Source organism: Podarcis erhardii (assembly GCF_964252035.2).
Source record: "Podarcis erhardii genome assembly, chromosome: 3".
NCBI lineage: Eukaryota > Metazoa > Chordata > Lepidosauria > Squamata > Lacertidae > Podarcis > Podarcis erhardii.
This window is the reverse complement of record NC_138507.1, coordinates 45,616,210-45,637,513: the sequence shown is the minus strand read 5'-3', so window position 1 is coordinate 45,637,513 and position 21,304 is coordinate 45,616,210. Positions and strand designations below refer to the sequence as shown.

General features: G+C 41.4%; 2 long non-coding RNA genes across 2 annotated transcripts in view; one reads left to right on the top strand and one right to left on the bottom strand.

Moving 5' to 3' along the window:
• Positions 1-21,304, top strand: part of LOC309339437 — a 657,715-nt gene that overhangs the window by 628,283 nt on the left and 8,128 nt on the right. The gene's annotated exons all lie outside the window — the stretch shown is intronic.
• On the bottom strand, positions 6,809-8,432 carry LOC309338313. The gene is made up of 2 exons (XR_014154863.1): positions 8,247-8,432; positions 6,809-7,143 (listed from the first exon to the last, which is right to left on the bottom strand). It is a non-coding gene; the product is annotated as an uncharacterized lncRNA (long non-coding RNA).

Sequence of the window (21,304 nt, the reverse complement as noted above, 5' to 3'; positions counted from 1 at the left end):
GAAGCAATTTTCATGAGCACAAGGTAGGTTTGTATGTTATTCCTACAAATATATGCATTTTTATGCATACTTATAATGCACACAGTTTTGTATATGTTGTTTGGTTGAAGAATGACACCACAAGATCTGGGGAGTAGTGGTGTTTCAGTCTCTGTATTGTTTTGGAAAGTGTGGATTAAGTATGTTCACATGAAAGGGTAAACTGAACTGCATTTCTCCTTTATTCCTGCTCCTGGGCTTTGGTTCCTTCTGTTCAGGGCAAACCCAAGATAATTTGCTGCTTGGAGTTGAGCAGAAAATGCCCCTCTCCTCTGGTCAATGAGCTTTGGCCAGTCAGGTTATTTTTGGCAGGAATTCCTGCAAATACACCTCCCCACACCAGGTGGAAAAAATGCAATAATAATAAATTTAGCAACTCACAAGTTGCTGCCCTTTCATGACACTCAAAATCAGGTGCCCAAGGTGGTCATCTCACTCTGCTTAGTAGCAGAGCTGGCCACACCACTTGCCCTAGAATAAACAGACACTTCAGATCAAAGGCTCAACCAAAGAAGGAATGATCAGTAAGAAGCAGTGGTGAAAATATTTTTAAAATGAAAAGGAATCTTAAACAGTGGAAGCCAAGCCCAAATGAGAAAACACAACATCACGTAGGGTATATTAAATGGAAAGCCATAATAAAGCCCGAACAACGTGGAATTTAAGGAAGCAATTGTGTAAGTGCACAAAAGCTGACAAAATGGATTTATTTTGTACAATAGAAGTAGGAAGGATTCAAGAGATGAGGTGGGCTCATCAGATGATTGGTGTATGAAAGGAATATCCAAAGAGGCTTAAAAATTATTGCAGAAAAGCTCAATGATGCATTGAAGACAATTGTGGTCATTGTCATTGTTAGATAATTTGAATATTCTTAAACTAAGATGTAAGTAGAAGACATGTGATCAAAGTTGATGACTTCATGAGAGATCCCTTTATATCCCATGGGAATGAAGATACATGAGTTCATATATCCCCATAACTTCAAATATTGTTCTAGGCCAGTTTTCTTCAACCTTGGATCCCCATATGGCATTGCACCACAACTCCTATCATATTGTGTGTGAAGCCTATTCAACCTGACTTCTCAAGCAAGCAAAAAGTCCTCACACGTGACAATGAGTTAATTGTTGTACCGGCCATAGGATCATAGAATTGCAGAGTTGAAAATGACCCTCAATGTTCATCTAGTCCAGCCCCCAGCAATGCAGGAATCTCAACTGAAGTATCCGTGACAGATGGCCATCCAACTTCTGCTCAAAATCTTCCAATACAGGAGAATCCACCACCTTCCACAATCACCATGAAGCATTTATTTTCCTCACCGATATATTACGTAGGAGCAGAGTTTAATCTCATTAAGCCAATGAACAGTTTCACCAATTCCCTAAAGAAAAACAAGATCAGATCTCCAAGTGAAATAGTGCTATATAGGACCTGCTTGCCTTTCCCATTTCATCGTTTTCTGTTATTTCATAAATATGGATTCATTTCAGAAAGAAGTCTAATGCAAGTAGCATGGAAGAAATGGCTGAAAGAAACACAAGTCATACCTGGGGGTGGGGAAGTCAAGGCCTTTATGGTCCTTGGGGAAAAAGCTAAACTATTATATCATAAGAGTTATCCTTTATTATTCATAGTACATAATGCTTCTGCACGTTTATCCCTACATATTGAATAAAATGTGTACAAACTCATTTAGGAAGTGTGTCCATCATTAGTGATTCAGTTATTGTTGCGCTAGAGCTGTCACTTACAACAAGGAACATTTATCATTTGTCATACAAGCACACAAAAGCAATATTAGGATGTGTCTAAATAATCCAGGGCCCCTCTAAGCAGCTTATTTTACATATGCGGAGTTCAAGAGTTCAGGAGTGAGGTGTGGTTCCATGCAAATTATTGTTATTTGCATATGAAAGAGTCAGCCCCCACCTTCATATTGACAGTCCTCCCTCATTATAATATTAAGTACTTTAGGAAGGATGATTTATCATAATGGATAACAGAAGCTGACACATCCAAAGGAAGTGTACTTTTTAATTTTCTTTTCTTTCTTTCTTTTTTGCTCCCGGGTATCTCTCCATTGCTGAATAAGCTTTCTGTTTGATCCAGGTTTTATGCTAGCATCAGCTGTTTGCAAGGAAGGAAGTTGTGTGCCTCTTGGGAAGGGGAGGGGGGTGAAGTCACCCAAACTTTATTCAGCCCCGTGTGTGTGTGTGTGTGTGTGTGTGTGTGTGTGTGTGTGTGTGTGTGTAATTGGTGGTCTGTTAAAATTCCACAAGGGCTTAAGCAGCTGGGTGCAAAAGATCTAACTTTGAGCAACCAGCTGAGAATAGTCCTCATCAAGGCCTGGCCCCTGTCACTTACTAGCTGCTTCTAGACTAGTCTAGCAAAATCCATATTATTGCATCCTAAGTCGGCTTTTCGCTCTTTACCATTTTCCTAGCCAGAGGCAAAGCTAGGCAGGGCAGCAGGGAATCTGTAAAGTTGGATTCTGTCACGCCTTTCCTCTAATAAATATTGAGGTAGGGGTGCCTCTAATCCATTTGATGCGCAGCAAGGTAAACAGACAGTGACATATTTGTAGACAAGCCCTCATAGACTAGATTATTCCCCACCACAAATGATGTCTGAATTGCAGGCATGGATCGTAAGAAGTAGCCAGCCTCAGCAGCTGACGGCATTTCTGGAAGAACCAAACGTTCATTGAAAACATTGCTCTGGCTATTGCTCCGCTGATGCTCACATCTCTCACTAAAGTCTTCCAGCAGATCAAAGCAGAGAAACACACACCAATGTTGTTTGCACGCTACAAATATGGTAGGCCTCTTTGAAATCACGATTGTTGTATGTTTCCAACTAATGTGCTCTTGCAGTAACTTAAAAGATAGTTGTTGAATCAAGGCAACTGAGTCTTCCTCTATGGGTTTGGCTTACCTGAAACACAATGGTGCCCAGCAAAAAGGTGCGCACCTCATGATGCTGGAAGTGTGGGACTCCCTCCCTATGGAGGGACAAGCAGTTGATTAGGGAGTTGGCATCTGTATGACGATCCCATCAGTAAGAGTTACACATTCATCCTAATTCAAATGAAAGGTAGGAAAAAAATGGATGCTGAATCGTCATAAAGCTATATACACAGATCTAATGACCAGGAGAAATGTTCTCCTAGGGAGGTGTTCTGGGTAAGGAGAAGCCAAATGGCTATTGATCCTAGCTTAGCCAATGCTATCTCACCTCCCCTTTTGCTGCAGGTAGGTGGAGCAGATGCTGCTCGATGACAATTGTGCCCTGACACAACAATGTACAGACATGGTGTACACATACAACGCACCCCATAGAGGCATGGGGAAAGTGCACCCATAGTGCTATCCATACACTAACCCTTGGTAATAACTGTACAAATATAACTGGGAGAGCCTGCCTGCCTGCCTGCCTGCCTCCCCCCCCCCCGAAGTTCTTTGACTACCCTCCAATAACTGATAATTGCAGACAGTTCCCCTGATTCCATAAAAATAAAATGGTGTAGTGAAATTTATTTAGGCCAGATGGCAAGATTCATATTTGTGGTTGTGCGTGTTTGTGTGTGTGCATTTTAAATGAAGCATGCTTTTATTCACTGCCTACTGTACTAGATGCTCTTAATTGCCAGAACAATCTACTTTCAACAACGGCTATCTAAAAACCTGCATCTAAATGGATTATAATGAATTAATTACCAAATTAATTATTGAAAATGTTCTTAAATGTTAGAATTATCAGTGGTGTAATGTTTTTTACTGCACCATCAAAACCGAGCCTTTGCTTCACTAAGGCTGAAGCCTTGTGCTCACTGACTTAGGGTAGGAGTAAGTGCCATTGAACCAACTGGGACTTCCTTCTGCTTAAACAGACCTTAGGGTTGCCATATGTCCATATGTCCAGGTTTTCCTGGACATGTCCTCTTTTGGGGGGCCAGCATGCCTGTCTGGGAAGATTTTTGCATTTGACATGAAATGTCCAGGTTTTTTTGGGGGGGTAGTTGTTTTTGAGGGGCATGTGCATGCAAGGGAGGGTGCTGTGCCCTGGAAGAGGGAGCGCCACAGTGGGGTCTGGAGCACCTTCACCAGCGCCAGCGCCACCAGTGCTGCTGCGTCAGAGAAGAAAAACAAGCCACAGCAGCACAACAGTGACCCACAGCATTGCCACATAACGCATGCGTTTGTCAAAGTTCTTTCCCCAACATTTTCACAGTTCACTTCTCCTCCATGACAAAATAATAATAATGATAATGCCACTCTGGGCAGCTTCCAACAGAATATTAAAATACAATAGTCTATTAAACATTAAAAGCTTCCCTAAATAGGGCTGCCTTCAGATGTCTTCTAAAAGTCTAGTAGTTGTTTTTCTCTTTGACATCTGATGGGAGGGCATTCCACAGGGCGGGTGCCACTACCGAAAAGACCCTCTGCCTGGTTCCCTGTAACTTGGCTTCTTGCAGTGAGGAAATGGCCAGAAGGCCCTTGGCGCTGGACCTCAGTGTCTGGGCAGAACAATGGGGGTGGAGACGTTCTCTCAGGTATACTGGACCGAGGCCGTTTAGGGCTTTAAAGATCAGCACCAACACATACTGGGAGCCAATGTAGGTCTTTCAAGACCGGTGTTATGTGGTCTCGGTAGCCGCTCCAAATCACCAGTCTAGCTGCCACATTCTGGATTAGTTGTAGTTTCTGGTTCACCTTCAAAGGGAGCCCCACATAGAGCGCATTGCAGTAGTCCAAGTGGGAGATAACCAGAGCATGCACCACTCTGGCGAGACAGTCTGCCGGCAGGTAGGGTCTCAGCCTGCATACCAGATGGAGCTGATAAACAGCTGCCCTGGACACAGAAAAAAACCATAAAGGCAACAGGTTCATTCCAACACTAATATAAACCACAATGCACAAGACAAAGAATTTCTCCAGGGTGTGCATAATGCTCTCATTGGGAGTGGAAAGTGCTGATTCCCCCCCTCCCTTTCTGGATCATTTCCTATATTATCAGCATTAGCTTGCCATTTTAAATGTGAAATAAAGGCACTTTTCCTTTCCTTCAGCCACCAGCACTGCCAGTACATTTTAAATACAGTGCAAAGGTCAATGCTCATAGACCCAAAGGGTGTTGGAAACATATTAAATGATGGCAAAGAGAGCAGAATGAAATATTTCCCTTCAAATCGCATTTTAGGCTCACTGATTCATCTTAAAATATGAGCATGTATCATAAAGTTCACTGCTAAAAATGCCCTTTGCTGCTTGGTCTCTCTCTCTCTCCTCTTACTACAGCTGAATACCATTTCAACACATTAGACAAAGTTAAGGTTATCTATACCTTAAGTAAAACGCTGAGTTCAACCACCTGCTACACAAAAGATGGTAATATATTATTCAAAGGGCAACACAGCCATTGTCCTGAATTGCAGTGTAATTTATGTACACTTCAGAAGAATGTATTCTAGAGTACTATCAGGACCAGGTCAGAAGTGGCTACACCCAAAATATGGAGTTGGGTATAATCCTATGGTGCCTCTGAAGAAAGCTTGGGAGTCAAAAGGGGTCCATGTCAGAGATGTTCTGGGCCCTTATTCCTCTCCAATAAATGAGGTCTTCAGGGGAGCCACTGTAAGTGGTCCCCCTTGCTCTGGTGTAGGCCTCATATCCACAAGGAGCCATACATTCATTATTGTGGGCTACATTTTGTGAAACTCCTGTGCAATTGAGGTCAGACATCTGTCTCTCCTCCCTCCCCTTCCCCAAGTTGAATTTCTGGCACATTATTATTATTCCAGCAGGCTTTTTCACTGAAATCTGGTTTAATAATTCTAACTCAAGTTCAGTCATTTTGTATTGTGTATCCTATACACTGCTTAGGGGTGTCAGGGGAAGGGTAGTACCTCTGGTGGGAAACATGTCATGCTTTTTCTGGTGTAGTTTGTCCACATTCGGTCCCTACTCTGCACTCAGCTCTCACCTATGGCTCCTACCCAGGCCACACCACGGGAAACTGCTAAACTGGCTAAACTAGGTGAGGGTAGCTTATGGGTCTCAAACCCTTGGTTAGGGACTTCCCTTCACGTGAAGTCAGGCTTTGGTCGATTGAGCTCAAGGACTCTTTGGACTAGCCCTATACACAACTCTTCTTTCCAGTTTCCATAGAAATCAGCTTGCCTTATAAAACTGAAGTATAAGGATAATGCTCTTGCCTGCCTGCTTGCCTGCTTCAAAGCTGAGGGGCACTTTTAAAGCACTATCCCATCATCTTAGCACTCATCTGTCTTGGCTGACTGACCACACAATAGTAGGTCAAATTCAAGTTTTTGGTCCTTGTCTTCAAAGGTGCCCCTAGGACTGGCCTGAGCTTTGCAAAAATCTGTCTAACTAAATGTGTGGCTGACTCTTTGGAACAGCTATATGCCATTGTACTAATGGAAATGTCAACCACAGGAGTTCGTCTTGCATTTGCTGAAGACAGCAGCTGGCATATAAGTCCAGAACTCATTCCCCAAAGGCATTGGGGGTGACTGTAAAATAGCCTCACCTCCTTTACAGCATAATGTAGAGTCTCACTCCTTTAAACTTAGCCTTCCTCAGCAATATACAAATGCCCTTCAGTCCAGAAAACACATTTAATTTAGAAAGGTCACAGAAAAATCACTCACAGAATTCAAAACCCTGCTGAAATTCGTCAGCAATATCCATAAGTCTGAACCTGTTTTATAGAAAACTTAAATGAAAGAAGGAGGAAAGTGTTTATAAACATGTAAAATACATGGTAGTGTTTATTTGGTAATGTTAGATGTGCAGTTTATCAGGGAAAGTGGGAAAAGACCAATGGCAACCTTTTTTTACGCTGAGACAAGCCCCCAGGCTTTCATTTCCAGGTGATTAGATGCTCCTGGGCAGACATGAGGTACAAGACAGCCAGACTGTGCTTCAGTTGGCCTCTCTTCCCATCAATTGCCAATTGGGAATTATGATGGATGCTCCTTGTGAAAAAGTTTTAAATATATAAAATAAAAATAATAGGTTGTTTCTGATGGTGTTGCTTCATGTATAGAAGGCTCCTTCAATCCGGTGGAGGTGCCTGCAAATGAAATGGGTGAGGCATTGTTTATAAGAACATAGGAAGAGCCCTGCTGGATCAGAGCTCATCTTGTCCAGTATCCAATGGCCCATCTTGTCCAACATCCTGTTCTCACAGTGGCCAACTGGATATGTGTGGCCAACCCACAATAGCACTCTCTCCTCCCCTGGATTTTTCAGGGAGCTGGTGTTCAAACATATACTGCCTCTGACTCCAAGGCAGAGAATAGCCATCATCTAGCCAACCTCCACTTTTCCTAAAATCTCCCAGTAGTCCCTAAGTCTGCTTTGGATGGTTGGGATACCCTCTGAAACATTGGTCTTCAACTGATGGGCTTAAATATTTTGGAGGTGGTCCAGAGTGAAGAATTCTTAACTCCGGTCCATTGCTCTTGCCCTGCCCTTTTAAAGGCCATGATTTAAAAGCCAATTTAAGTGTGTGTTTTCAGCAGGCAATCCCACAAGCCTCTGTGGCTGGCCAAGGATGATTTCAACAGCTGGTTGCAAGGGTAAATGTTTCTTCCATGCCCCAGAGTAAACTATACAAGACCAAAACCGCTGCCCTCTTGGAATACTGGTGGGCAAGCGCTATCAGCTCATGGCCTGATCTAAGGCAGGATCACAACAGCAGCACCATCACCATACAAATATATGGCAAAAGATTAAGAAATGCATTTTGGGGTTAAAGGTGGGTCCCAAGTCTGGAAAGCCTAAAGACTTCTGTGCTAAAACATTGTTTGAGGTTGTGTGGGTGGCTGCAGTTGGAAGAGGGGACTGGATAAGATTGCTTTCTCCTCTTCATGGAAGTCTGCAATGACTCTAAAGTGCCATCTGTGAACAGATATATGTTTGGAGAGAAAAAGCATCCAAATTATTCAAAGGCACAGATAACTCATTTGTCAATGCAACTGTTGTATTACAGGTAATCAGATATAATTAATTAATCTGATCTAAATTAGGATGCAGGGAAATATATTGAGAAAACTGGAGGCTATATATATATATAGCCTTCAGTTTTCTCAATATATTTCCCTGCATATATATATTTCCTCTGCCAAATGCAGATTGTTTATTTATTTATTCCATGACATTTAAAGAGCCCACCTCCTCAGCATCTGGGGTAGAGAGGCGACTCATTCAATCCATTGCTAGTCTGTTTTCACAGCTGAGTGGAATAATTTTAATGAAACAGAGCTGGCGAATAATGTATTCTCATTCAGAACAAGGACAGGAGCCGTAGATCTGTTTTCGCCTCAGAGGCAGGCATACATTAGCAGAGAGGGGAGGCATGGAGGTGGCTGGGAACAGAATTCTGACTAAAGAGACACAATGCGTGTTCTGATTCCGTTCTCCTTCCTCTGGAGATTCAGGCTCATTTGGAACGCTGATGCTTAGCAAACTCCAGAAAAAGAAGGGGGAGAGCTGTGGCAGCTGTTGCTGAGTGACAAATTTCCATTTGCCTCAAAAGAAATCAATTAAACAAACACATTAAAAGAAAATTTAAAAGTGTGTCACTCTTTGCAGACTATGATATATAGGTTTTCAACATACTTTCAGGAGAGGGAGAGATGAAAACTCTCCAAGCAGGATGGTGGTATCTCAAGAGAAGGGATTCCCAAACTTGAAAGCTGAATAACTACTTTTCTGTTGCCTTTGATAGAAATCGCTTGCCTGTTCACACCACAAAAGTTTTAACTAATGGTACTAGGAGACATTTCCTAGTACTTGAGATCGAGTAGAAAAGACATTTTGAGAAGCTTGTTTCTCTGGGGATGCAAAGGGTTAGGGCTTGGTATCTGATTTGCTCAAGTTATTGGAGAAAATATTGCAAATGAGATTTAGGGGTTAAAGTGTCAGACTTGGATCTGGGAGACTAGGGTTCAAATCCCCGCACAGCCACAAAGCCAACAGGGTGACCTTGGGCCAGGCACTGCCTCTCAGCCTAACCTACCTCAAAGGGATGTTGTGAGGATTAAATGAGGATGGGGAGAACCATGTGTGCCACCTTGAATTCCTTGGATAAAAAGGTGGGATATGCAACCAGAAAATAAATAAATAGCTGGGGAGGAACCCCCTGACACCCATTTTCCCAGTTCAATTTCATTTCCCATAAAATACTCTTTTTTTTTTTTTTTTGGAAAACCATTAATGAAAACTGATATTGAGAATTAAAATCATGGTTTCAAAATATTTGATTGGTCCCCACCCCCATTTCAGGTAGAATTAGGATTGAATATTTATGGCATATATGCCACACATCATAGTGTAAGTGGAAGAATCTATGGATGCCCACCTGCCTTGTTGTAGGAGCTGCATGAGGGTATTTCCCCCCATGCAACCATGATCTGCATGTGTAGCATTACAAGGAATTCACAGTGAACACCTGTGTGTGTCAACTCAGAAGCACGTCCCACTGTACCCAATGGGACTTATTCAGTCAACGTGTTTAAGATTGCAGCCCAAATCATGTTTCCATCAATGTGTCAATGGGTGGTTCACCCTTACTGAATCATGGTACTGGCATTTGATATGCATCTCCATTAAGCATGAGATGCCCATTATAAACTATACTAGAACAAGGAAGGCACAAACAGCTTTCTCTTAAAACAACAAACAATAGGAGATCCTGACTTTTGACATCACATCCACCCAGTACATTGAAAGCACTCTAATACCCATGGCTTCCCCTGCAAAGAATCCTGATAACTGTAGTTGGTGAAGAGCACTGAGAGTTGTGCAGAGACCCCTAACAGAACTACAGTTACCAGCACCCTTAACAACCCTTAACCCTTAACCCTGGAGGCCAAGGGGGAGCAAGAGAGCCTGCCAGTGGGCTATCATGCCCCCTACTGCAGCAACTCCACCTGGCAGTGAAGCAGCTCTGCCACGCACGGCTCCTCGCAGTTCCAATAAAAGTAAAGGGACCCCTGACCATCAGGTCCAGTTGTGGACAACTCTGGGGTTGAGGCGCTCATCTCACTTTACTGGCCGAGGGAGCCGACATTTGTCCGCAGACAGTTTTTCTGGCCAGCATGTGGACATGTGGACATGTAGCCAGCATGACTAAAGTCGCTTCTGGCGAACCAGAGCAGCGCATGGAAACACCATTTACCTTCCCACTGGAGCGGTACCTATTTATCTACTTGTACTTTGAGGTGCTTTCGAACTGATAGGTTGGTAGGAGCAGGGACTGAGCAACTGGAGTTCACCCCGTTGTGGGGATTTGAACTGCCGACCTTCTTAGACCACTCTGCCACCCGTGTCCCTCACAGTTTCAATAATTAACTACTATTAAATGGGCATGATGAATGCTATCAAGACATGGTGTAGGTGTGAATTGAAGCTACACTGGTGAATTGTAGCCATTAATGGATTGGGCTCCTTTTTTATTTTATTTTCAGTGTATGTATGTGCCTGTGCATGTAGGAATGTGATTAACCATCTTCTGTCTTGGTGGGGGGAATAGCTACTGGCTGTGCAACACCAAAGGAGAGATAGGTCTCTAGGGAAAATGTGTAGATAGATGAACAAGCATGTAAGAAAGAATGAAAGAAAGAAATCATTGATAGAGGAGAAAGGGAGAGCACAAATAACATCCATGGTGTTAAAGGACAAGATGGTAAAACAAGCACCTGCTTTAGAAAGTAAAAATTTAGGCACTATACAAGATGAAGTGGAGTAGCCAGAACAGGGCATGGAGTTTGCAAACTACTCACAAGTAGATCTGTTGGTGCAGCCATGCACTTAGCTATTTTGTAGTGCTACCCATGAATATCAAAACCATATGTGAAATTTGGAGGCTGCAAAATAATTTATTATCTTAGAAACTTGTGCTGTATTCATGGATTTATTGTATTAGTTTAAGTGACTTCAAGGCTAGCGCTTCTTTCCTGTTCTGTCACATCCTGACTGCTATTCCTCCATGTTGTGGTGAATGTCATTCATACATATCATTCCTCTATGCCGTCCCTCTTGCTCTACATTCTGCCATTATTGTAGGCTTTACATTTTTGACATGACTTTCTGTGCTGAAGTACCAACATGCTTTCTTGTCAGGCAAAAAGAAGAAGGACGTGGTGTGAGCCTTGAAATGGGCAGGGAATGTAACATGTGAAGGTGTGTTGCCTCATGGTTCATCACATGAGTGGCTGCAGCATGAACCCGTAAGAAAGGGGGGAGGGAAATTGTCACTCAAAATTCTTGTGATCTTCCGGGTTAAGGGGACTGCAAAAGATTTCCCTCCTACAATCAAATAACACAGAAATGGGCACTAAACGTGTGCTATATTCCATTCCATTAGTTTTTCCACGAGTGGCTTTTACATTGTGAGAAAGCAAGAACTAACAAAATGGGACAAACTGCAGTGTGAATGTAGCTTGGTGTGTATATGGTTGTGAAGCGCTATATCAGGCTGACTCATAGCAGGATAAAATGAAGTCATCCATTTGGGATGAATAAGCCTCTGTAGAAACTGAGTACAGTATTTTCAAATTAAGTTTAAGAGGGACTGGGGAAGTTAATCCTTTAGCACAGAAGTCCTTGTTCTCTGACAAACTAAATCTGTAGACTACCAGGGTGGTGGGGGCGGAGGAGAAATGGGTGATACTCAGCCAGCTGTGCTGTGTGTTTCATGTAGAAGAGCCCCTTGTCTGTTGTCCTAATACACAATTGGTTGAGGCAGAATGGTAGACCACTTAAGCCTCAACGAAGGTGACAGCATTAAGTGGCAACGTTTCAATGATTTGCTCATTTTCTGGCCTGGCCTCACACATAGCATAGGTTGTTCTTTGGTTCTTGAAAACCTGTGATATCCTTTGGCATCTCAACAAAAGAATCTTTCATTCAGCATATTTCACTTAGGCTCCTGCTGTAGATTTCCTGGATGGACAGTGTGACTCAGGAAATCTGCAGGCAATCTTTCTATGCTGTGGAAAAATGCCATCTGTCATTAAACAGGCTGTCTTTGGACACTGCACAGTGTCCAAATCATCAGTGTGCAAAGATAAAAAGAGCCAAGATGCTGCGCATCTTATCTTTGAAGAATTATTGACTCAGAAGCGCCATATGCGCTGGCTGTCAACGGCAAGCGTGGTCAAGATTATCATTAGGCATGCCACACACCCAACACTAATTCCAGTGTCATGAATTCATTTTCAAGGCAGCTCCATTTTTGGCACAACTTCAAAGCTAATATTCAAAGTCGGGAAGCTTAAAAATGTGCAAGCGTATTTAGATTCTTTAAATGGGCTGGCTTAGTAGATTTCTGGGCATTTGAAGCTTTGTAAACCACTGCAGACTTTCAAAAGTTAATCTTCTCCCATTAAAGTTTTTCAATAACGTGACATTGGATTCATTTCAAAGTATTTTCCCTTTGCAAATCAATCTACGGCCCTTCATCTTCAAGGGTATTGGAGTGTTTATTAGGGCTACTTCAAATGTTATGTCTTTCCTACATGGAAAGGACTTTTTGGCAGGAAATGTACATATAGGAGAGCACCATGTTGATTCAAAATGGTGAAATACTATGAGGAGCTCCAGAAAAAAAACTCTTCAAACTGAGTAGATGGATAACCAAAGAGCAAATGAGGTTCAATCTAAAGAAATGTATTTTGACGCACTGTTTGCTAGTCGATCTTAAAGGGCTGTGACTAATCAGGAAAGATCTATTTGGATCATGGTGGCCAACTCTCTCAAATCATCCTCTCCATGTGCAACAGTAATGCAGAAGGCAAATATGATGTTCGGAATTACTAGGAAAGGGATTAAAAATAAAATTTCCAGCATCATGAAGTCTATATTTTATATAAAGCTATGGTGATCTCGCCACTGGAATACTGTGTGCAGTTTTAATTTTTCTATTGCAAAAAAGAATGTCATGACAATAGAAAAGATGTAAACAGAAGGAAAACAATGATCAGGAAGCTACAGTGCCATAATAAGGCTAAAATATTGAGGACTTTTTTATTTAGAAAGAAGACTAATTAGTTTATAATATTACGAATGATCTGGGATGGAAGAATGAAGAATTCCTGCTGCAAAGAACCAGAATTCAAGGTCATCCATGGAATCTGATTGGCATTATTATTATTATTATTATTATTATTATTATTATTTGCTGGTCATGTCACTTTTGCTTACTAAGGTGAGGAGGGAAGAGGCTGCAGTTGGGACAGTATGGTGCAAATGTACTGGATGTGTTCCTGCCATTTGCACCATTCCAACCTTGCAGCTGCTCCTCCAGCTCCCAGTAAGCAGCAGCAGTTGAACAGTGCTGTCCCACCACACCATACCTTTCATCAGTGACCTGTACACAAACACAGAGCCTTAGGGACCAGTGGTGCCAATGGAAAAGGCATGAGCACCACTACTGAACTGGAGATAGCTGAACCCAAGATGTTAGAGACCTCCACAACTAAAATGTTGGAGATCCCTGAACTAGAGATTCCTGAGCCTGGATAAGATAGAGTAGCCTCCAAGAAGCTCAAGTCTAGCAAGAGTCTGGTATACTTGACTCCAAGCCCCATACAGTCCATAGAGTCACTGCATCACCACAGGAAGTGTGCCATCATTAGCTCCTGTAGAGATGATGGAATGCTGGGCTCCATTCCCAAGGCCTGCCCTTTCAAGAATTTCTGCTTCTCAAGAAATGGATGGAGCATGAGAAGGGGAAGCTGATGACATTGCATAAAAGGCTTCAGTCTGGTCCAAGTCTTTGGTGAAGCAGTTGCTTATAAAGAACTATATTTCCTGCCTTACTGAACCATGTCTGTACCCCACAGGTTCCCCTTTGGAACTAAGCCATCTGACCTCCTGAGCTTGATCACCTAGGAGGACATTCTGCACTTGAGCCCTGAGTCACAACAACCAACAGCAAGGTGAGGTCATGCTGAATACTGTACCTCCAGACCTCTGTTGCATGGATATGTTGCATGATTTAACTGTCTTCAAATAATGTTTGAGCTGAAAAGGGATGGGAGAATAAAATTACCAGCACCTGACCACCATATGTTCATCTGAAGTTGGAACAGAGCCTAGTGCTATTAAAATATGGGTGCAAGGCTATCTCTGTTCAATCAGAAAATCTGCTATTTTCTGATCACATGGAGAAAGTTACAATCTGTATTCTAACCTTCAAATAAATGTGTGGATGTTGAGAGTAGGAGACACCACATGCAATCCTGCCCTCCTCTACCTTTTGCTTATGTTCAAAGAAAGTCTGAAAAAAGGCTATTATGTGTCTTACATAATGCATGGTTCCCCTGGCATAAGGACCGTATCTTGAATCATGTGGGCAATGCTTCCAACTGATAATGTGACTCTATACTGATGAGATAATGAAATATGAACCAGGCATGAAAGAGAGTGTGGCATATTTAACTACCTGACAGCCATTGGTTTGTAGCCCCCAGCTATGCAGCAAGATGAACTTTATTATACTTCTGTAACCACTTAGAAACATTATCAGCAAATCAGCTAAGCCAGTGTACTGGAATAAAAGCCAGTTCAGCCCCACTGATGTTTCTAGGTACTTTTAAGTGGATAAAATAAGAGATGAAAATGTAGATAGGCCAACTATAGTGCTCTCCCCCCCCCAAAAAAAACCATTTGTAATGGCATATTATGTGAATTGTTCATTTAAAAAAGTAATAATAAAAAAAAATTGTTGTCCACAATACCTTTATTCAGAAGTTATTAGAAAGGAGTGGGAGAAAGGAGTGGAGCCATGGTGAGCAGTCCCTCTCTTGATATCACACCCTCCACTTAGACCCTCTCCTGATGTCTGCACATGTAGAGAAAGGGGTCTTCATGCATGAAATCTGGAACCCTCAATCTCTCAGGAAGATCTCATGGAAGCCTTCATAAACACGTATCCACACATAGGCCCACTCCATGGAAATGTTCATGCTGTACACAGACATTAAAGGAGCAAGGCTAGATCAGCATGGGAAACCTCAGAGCTAGGATCCAAGTGCAGCCATCCAATCCTCTCTGTTGGCCTTCAGGACTCTCTCTGGGCCACCTCCATAGCCATGCCCCTTACCAGCCCTCTTCTGCCACTTCCTCGAGTCCTCTGCCTACTTACAATGTGTTCTTGAACTGTGGTAATGACTTTTGCTTGCCTGGATGGAGAGGTAAGTTTACGCGTGAGCATGCAGAAACCTCCAGTTCTTACACAGGTGGAATGCAGCCTACTGAACAAAGGTAAAAATCACATCCATTGCCCTGTCTGACCCCACTCACCACCGGCAGGGGAGTTTGCCCATACTCAAAGTACTTTTTATCACAGTTGACAATTTCTCCCCTCCCCTAACATATTAGGAAAGTAGAAGCACTTGTAGAGCATGAAATCATGCTCACAGGGGGAGGGAGATAAATTCCAATGGTGTGCATCACAGCTGAAATAATACATATGGCCATTTATGATGACAATGATGATTTATTGTATTGGTTAATCACTTTTTTTATAAGGTAACTCAATGTGACTTACATTAAAACCAGAGACAATGATAAAAGCCTTAAAAAGACAATAATTAAAATATAGACAAAGAACACCATTAAACAGAAGGGCAGCACTGCAAGTCCCACCCCACTAAAAGAGGCCGCAACATCCTTCAAATAAAGAATGGTCCAGAGGCAAAGAAGAGTCTGTGCTTTAAAGTGAAGTTGGTGGGCATAAGGCATTTAAGTCCAAGGTCTAAAATTACTAGCTGCACCACTGTCTGCAAAGCAGCACATAAACAGTTAATGAAAAGCAGCAGTTACAGATAGGTAGCCGTGTTGGTCTGCCATGGTCAAAACAAAATAAAAAAATTCCTTCCAGTAGCACCTTAAAGACCAACTGAGTTAGTTCTAGGTATGAGCTTTCGTGTGCATGCACGAATCTGAAGAAGTGTGCATGCACACGAAAGCTCATACCTAGAACTAACTCAGTTGGTCTTTAAGGTGCTACTGGAAGGAATTTTTTTATTTTGTTTTGAAAAGCAGCAGACATTTCTGAATGAAAAGTTTAAAGGTCTGCATTGAGCAACAATAGTTAATTAGGTTGTTATCTCAGATTGTCATCGGAGCCCAATGTGTGTGAAGTTGCTTTTGTATCAATGAGATATATTCTGTCCATCCAGTCCCAGTCAATAGTCCAGTGGCTATATTTGAGAACAACTGAAATTTCTGGGTAGTCTTCACGGGTAGTTGCATGTACAACACTTGCAGTAGCCTATCCTGTCTATTACTGGAACAGGGATAATAGTAGATGAGTTACAGATTTGTGGCTGTCTTGAGAGTGCTCAAGTGCAGTTATTGGGCTTTTAAAATCATTTAAACTACACTGTCACACCTGCAATTAGGGGAGGTTTAAAGAATAATTTAGGATGGATTACCTCTGCCCTGCCATGCAACCAGTGGATCACTAAGTGAGGGGTAGAGGTTTGTAATCCATTATAGGCACTATGAATACAGAACCAGGCATGGCATGGCATTTCTTGCAGATTAATTAAAGTGGATTCGAGGCAGTCCCCCTACAATGCCTGCTCATCTTTACCTTTTGAAATTATGTTTATTCTTAAGAGCCGCAGATGAAATAAATTACACGGCACATTCATTTGCATACTTTACAGTAAAAATAAATCAATCATTCCTTTGAAAATATTCCAACAACGGGCAAAACCTTGGAGAATATAGCAGTTGTAAACAAGAACTTTTTGTGTTCCCTGCTGTGTTTTTAAACAAGTGCTGCACTTATACGGAAATGTCACTTTTCGCTCACCAAGAGAAAGAAGCAGTTCACATGATCTACGATTTAGGCAATAGGAAAGTTTACTCATCTCGATTTGTATTCAGCCGATAGTGCTTTTTATTAGTGTTCTCTGCTGGAACGGAAGGTTTCCTTTTGTACTGTTGATAAAACACACTGTGTGGACCCACAGCAGCAAATTAAAACAAATGGTTGTAAGCAGGAGTCTGGTTGAGATTGCTTTCTATGAGGACAAGGAGGAAGGCAATGTGAGGATTGCCATTTGCAAGACTGAGGCATATCACATGCAGTGGTGAAGAAAAGGAGCTATTTGTTGTGGCCTTAGGGGAAGTGCTTAAATATCAATGACAAAACTGGTGGTAGCTGAAAAACAACCAATAAATGTCAGTTAACAAGGTAGTTTATGATGCTGTGACATACTTCTCACAGTTCAAGAAATCGGAAGGTGTAAAACAAAACAAAAATACAGCTGAGTTTATTTCAGGAGTAAGAATTCTGAGAAACGTAGTGGAGCATATATGAAGATGGTTGGAAAATTGTTACCTACTCATCCACAAATGTCCTGAAAATGCTAAAGCCTAACTAAATGGACATTTGGGAATGAAGGAATTTGGGATATTGTAACAGTATCAAAACTTGCAAACTGTAGAAGAGAAAATAATGGACAAAGCAATACATTTCCAAAGTATTGGATATTATTTATTAAATGTATAGCCATACAATATATTTACAATATTGTAATATGATAATTATAATATAAAGTATTATTGCATGGTTATATAAGCACCCTGTGTATTTAAAAACAACAACAAATAAATATTTAGAAAAAGAAAAAATGCTAAAGTTTTAGATCAGTCCCATCTTTTTGGAATCCTTAGGCTGGGATGAGCCAGGAAAAGGTTGAAGTTTTAACATTCTGTATATTTGAACAGTGGATAAGTATATTCACTTTGCATTCACTGTTGCTACCAGACTCAAGCCTTTGAAATGTGGCAGGTTATATATTTACGTATTCATTTACGTATATTAATAAAAGCTTTGAAAATAATATCTATCTATTATGAAATATATAGGATTGTAAATGGTAACAATAATCACCACCAGTTTGGGGTCCATTCAAAAGAATATGCTCCTCACATAAATCTGGTGAAACAAAATATATATTTTTAATTAGCGGTACTTATAGCACAATCCTAAATGTGTCTACTGAGGCAAGGGGTTAGAATTGCAGCCATAGTACAGCAAAACTGAATGTGCAGATTGTCCCGAAGGCGCAAATAATAAAGCGAAGGAGAGACAAAAATTGATGAAGGAAGATCAGAAAGGAAGGTTAATAATAATGGTTTATATTTTTGTATTGTTGTTATTAAAAAAACAATTATATTGTCCCTGAATATTAAGGCACTGTCCAGTAGCATTCTGAATACACACAGCGAAGAGTCTTTATTTTGACATGATGGCCTAAAGACATTTGGTTTGGAGGAAAATCAAATGTGCAGTGACAGAATCTCTCGAGTCTTTGACACACTGTTCTAGGGATGATGTCCTGATTGATCTCAGAACAGGTATAACAGGCTCGAAAAAAGCCGGCACCATTCTCTTCCCTAGTCGGAGACATTTCTGATTAGGAAACTTCATGAAAAGCACAGTAGGAAAACATTTTTGGAGTTCAGCTGCTCATAGATTTCTAGGGCCTTGTGTTTTTCTATCCTAACCTAGATTTCTATGCTCTTATGGAATACTTCTTCCTGGCCAATATCCACCACCACAAAGCTGACTTCCTGCATGAGGATTTCGTTCTTTATCATCTCTCAGCTACACATGCCTCTCCCTGCCTGTGGCCTAGCTGTTAAGTTGTGGGTGAACATATCAGATGACACAGCGATTCTTCTAACAGCTCTTGTTTATTCACAGGCCAGGACAGAATTGAACTGAAGGGTTCAGTCAGCCTGCAACATTTACAGTGCCAAATCATTTTTGTTAAGTCACAAGAACCAAATCAATTATCTTGGCAATTTAACACAATTGGTTATTTGCAACAACAGACAATCCCTTGGTTTCCTTCATTATAGGCAGCATACAGCCATATTCACTTGTGCCAGAGTCTCTGGATAGGTTATTATTGTTAAGTTGTGGGTGAACATATCAGACAACACAGTGATTCTTCAAACAGCTCTTGTTTATTCACAGGCCAGGACAGAACTGAACTGAAGGGTTCAGTCAGCCTGCTTATATAGAGCTCCAGTACAACGTAACTGTAACAACTTTCTAAAACTATCCAATCACTGAACGTCACTTTCAATCCCTTATTTGCATAACTATCTACAGTATCCCCCTGCTGGCCCAGGAGAGAACTTCAGTACATAACACCAGCAATACCTTTTCCTCTAACTATGGCTGAAAAAGCATCTTCAGACTAAAGATCTTATTCCTTTCTGGGCAACCACCTGGGGCAAGGGAGCACATGCCACTAGTGGTTGGGGCTACAAACAATTGGCTGTGGTGCAATGAATGCAAATTTTACTTTTGTCCAGTAGGCAAATTTTATTCCTAATTTCACAAGAAGCACCATCAGTGTTCAAGGACACAGTCCAGCCAGGCAAAAGCACTTGAGGTGTGAAGCAGAGTCAGTGTGGGGCTTGGGGAGAGAGGTGTAGCCTGGTGAGTGTTCAGAATTTGTAATAAATGCAATTGTCTGAAAAGCTTCACCTATTGACATTCTGCCTTCCAAACATCTTATTCATCATGTGCCATCCCTAATTTATTTTTGGGCCCTCCTCCCTGCCTGAAAAGTTGAAGACAGATTTGCATGTAACACAATGTATGTGCATTTTTTTTTTTATTTTTTTTTTGCAAATCTTTTGCAAGCAGAGTGGAGTGTGCTGGACCTAGAAAGCCTTGTAGGCAGCCCTGTTATCAAAGGTAAGTAAAGAAGAAATAAGATTACAGTGGTATCTCAGGTTAAGTACTTAATTCGTTCCGGAGGTCCGTACTTAACCTGAAACTGTTCTTAACCTGAAGCACCACTTTAGCTAATGGGGCCTCCTGCTGCTGCCGCGCCACCGGAGCACGATTTCTGTTCTCATCCTAAAGCAACGTTCTTAACCTGAAACACTATTTCTGGGTTAGCGGAGTCTGTAACCTGAAGCGTATGTAACCTGAAGCGTATGTAACCTGAGGTACATACAGTACCTAACAGTAGCCAGTGGTAGTAATGTGCTGCAAATAATAATAATAAGAAGAAGAATATGTGGTGCCAGTTTGGTGTGGAACTAACCAAAAATCCTTCCCTGGCTACTTGGTCCTATTGGAAATTCCTGCTTTCTAATAGCAATGGCTATGTACGTATATCTCTTTGGCAATCACTCATAGCCAAGAGGATTGTCTTCCATGAAAATGGTCTTAACAGTGAGTCCATAAGGCCAATTCTGGATCCACACATCCTTCCATAGTGGGGACATAGGATTAAACTGGGAGTTGATCATGGTGAGGGTTTGCCAAATGTGCCTTCCTCTTAACTCATTTCTCCTTTTTGCCCTGAGTTCATGCTTCTTCAAAGTCCATTACACCTTTGGTAAAAGCTGTTCTCCAATTGGAGCACTCAAGGGCCAATGTTTCCCAGTTATCAGTGTATGTATATACTAATCAATGTTCACTATCAAACAATGGACTTAGAGAAGATATAGTTCATGAGTTATTAAAATCCTTTCAAATCCTCAAGGTTAAGTGACAAGGTTAAGAGCCTAATTTTTGCATTGCTTTTATATCTGGAGAGCTCTTAGACTTTCTTAAATGATAGGATTAAATATGCTTTCCAGCTACAAACAGTTGCTTGTCTATCCCTCTAGGTTAGTCTCTATACTTTTATGCTTATCGCACAGAAAGGAAATAACTTTCTAGGTCTTTGTGAGTCTCTTCAAACTCACCCACTTTGGGGAAATCATATTTTCTTGCAGGAAATGAGGCATGACCAATCACACAAAACGTGAGAAAATCCCTTGATAGGTGACCTTTGCCACATGTAAAAGAAGCTGTTCAGTGGCTGAGGTTTCATGGATTTGCAGGCATGAAAATCAGATTTTCTGGCCACCAATGCTGTTCAGTAAATAAATAATCCATCATTGTGTCAAACAGTAGAAACATGGAGATGCTGCCATTGCTGGCTGAATAGAGGCATTTAGTTTGTCACTTCAGCAGGTAGTTCACACATCTGCTCCAACAGTTGCAATAATTTCTTTTTCTTTTTCTCCAAATGTCTTGGTTTTTAATGGCATTCATTTGTATAGGAAAACGGGATACAAAAAGCAGGCACAAGCATCGGCAGCAACAACACTTGTATGTTCAAAGATACACACTGGGCTGTGTGCAAATTGGTGATGTGAAAAGAAACAAAGTGACTTCTCTACAGAAT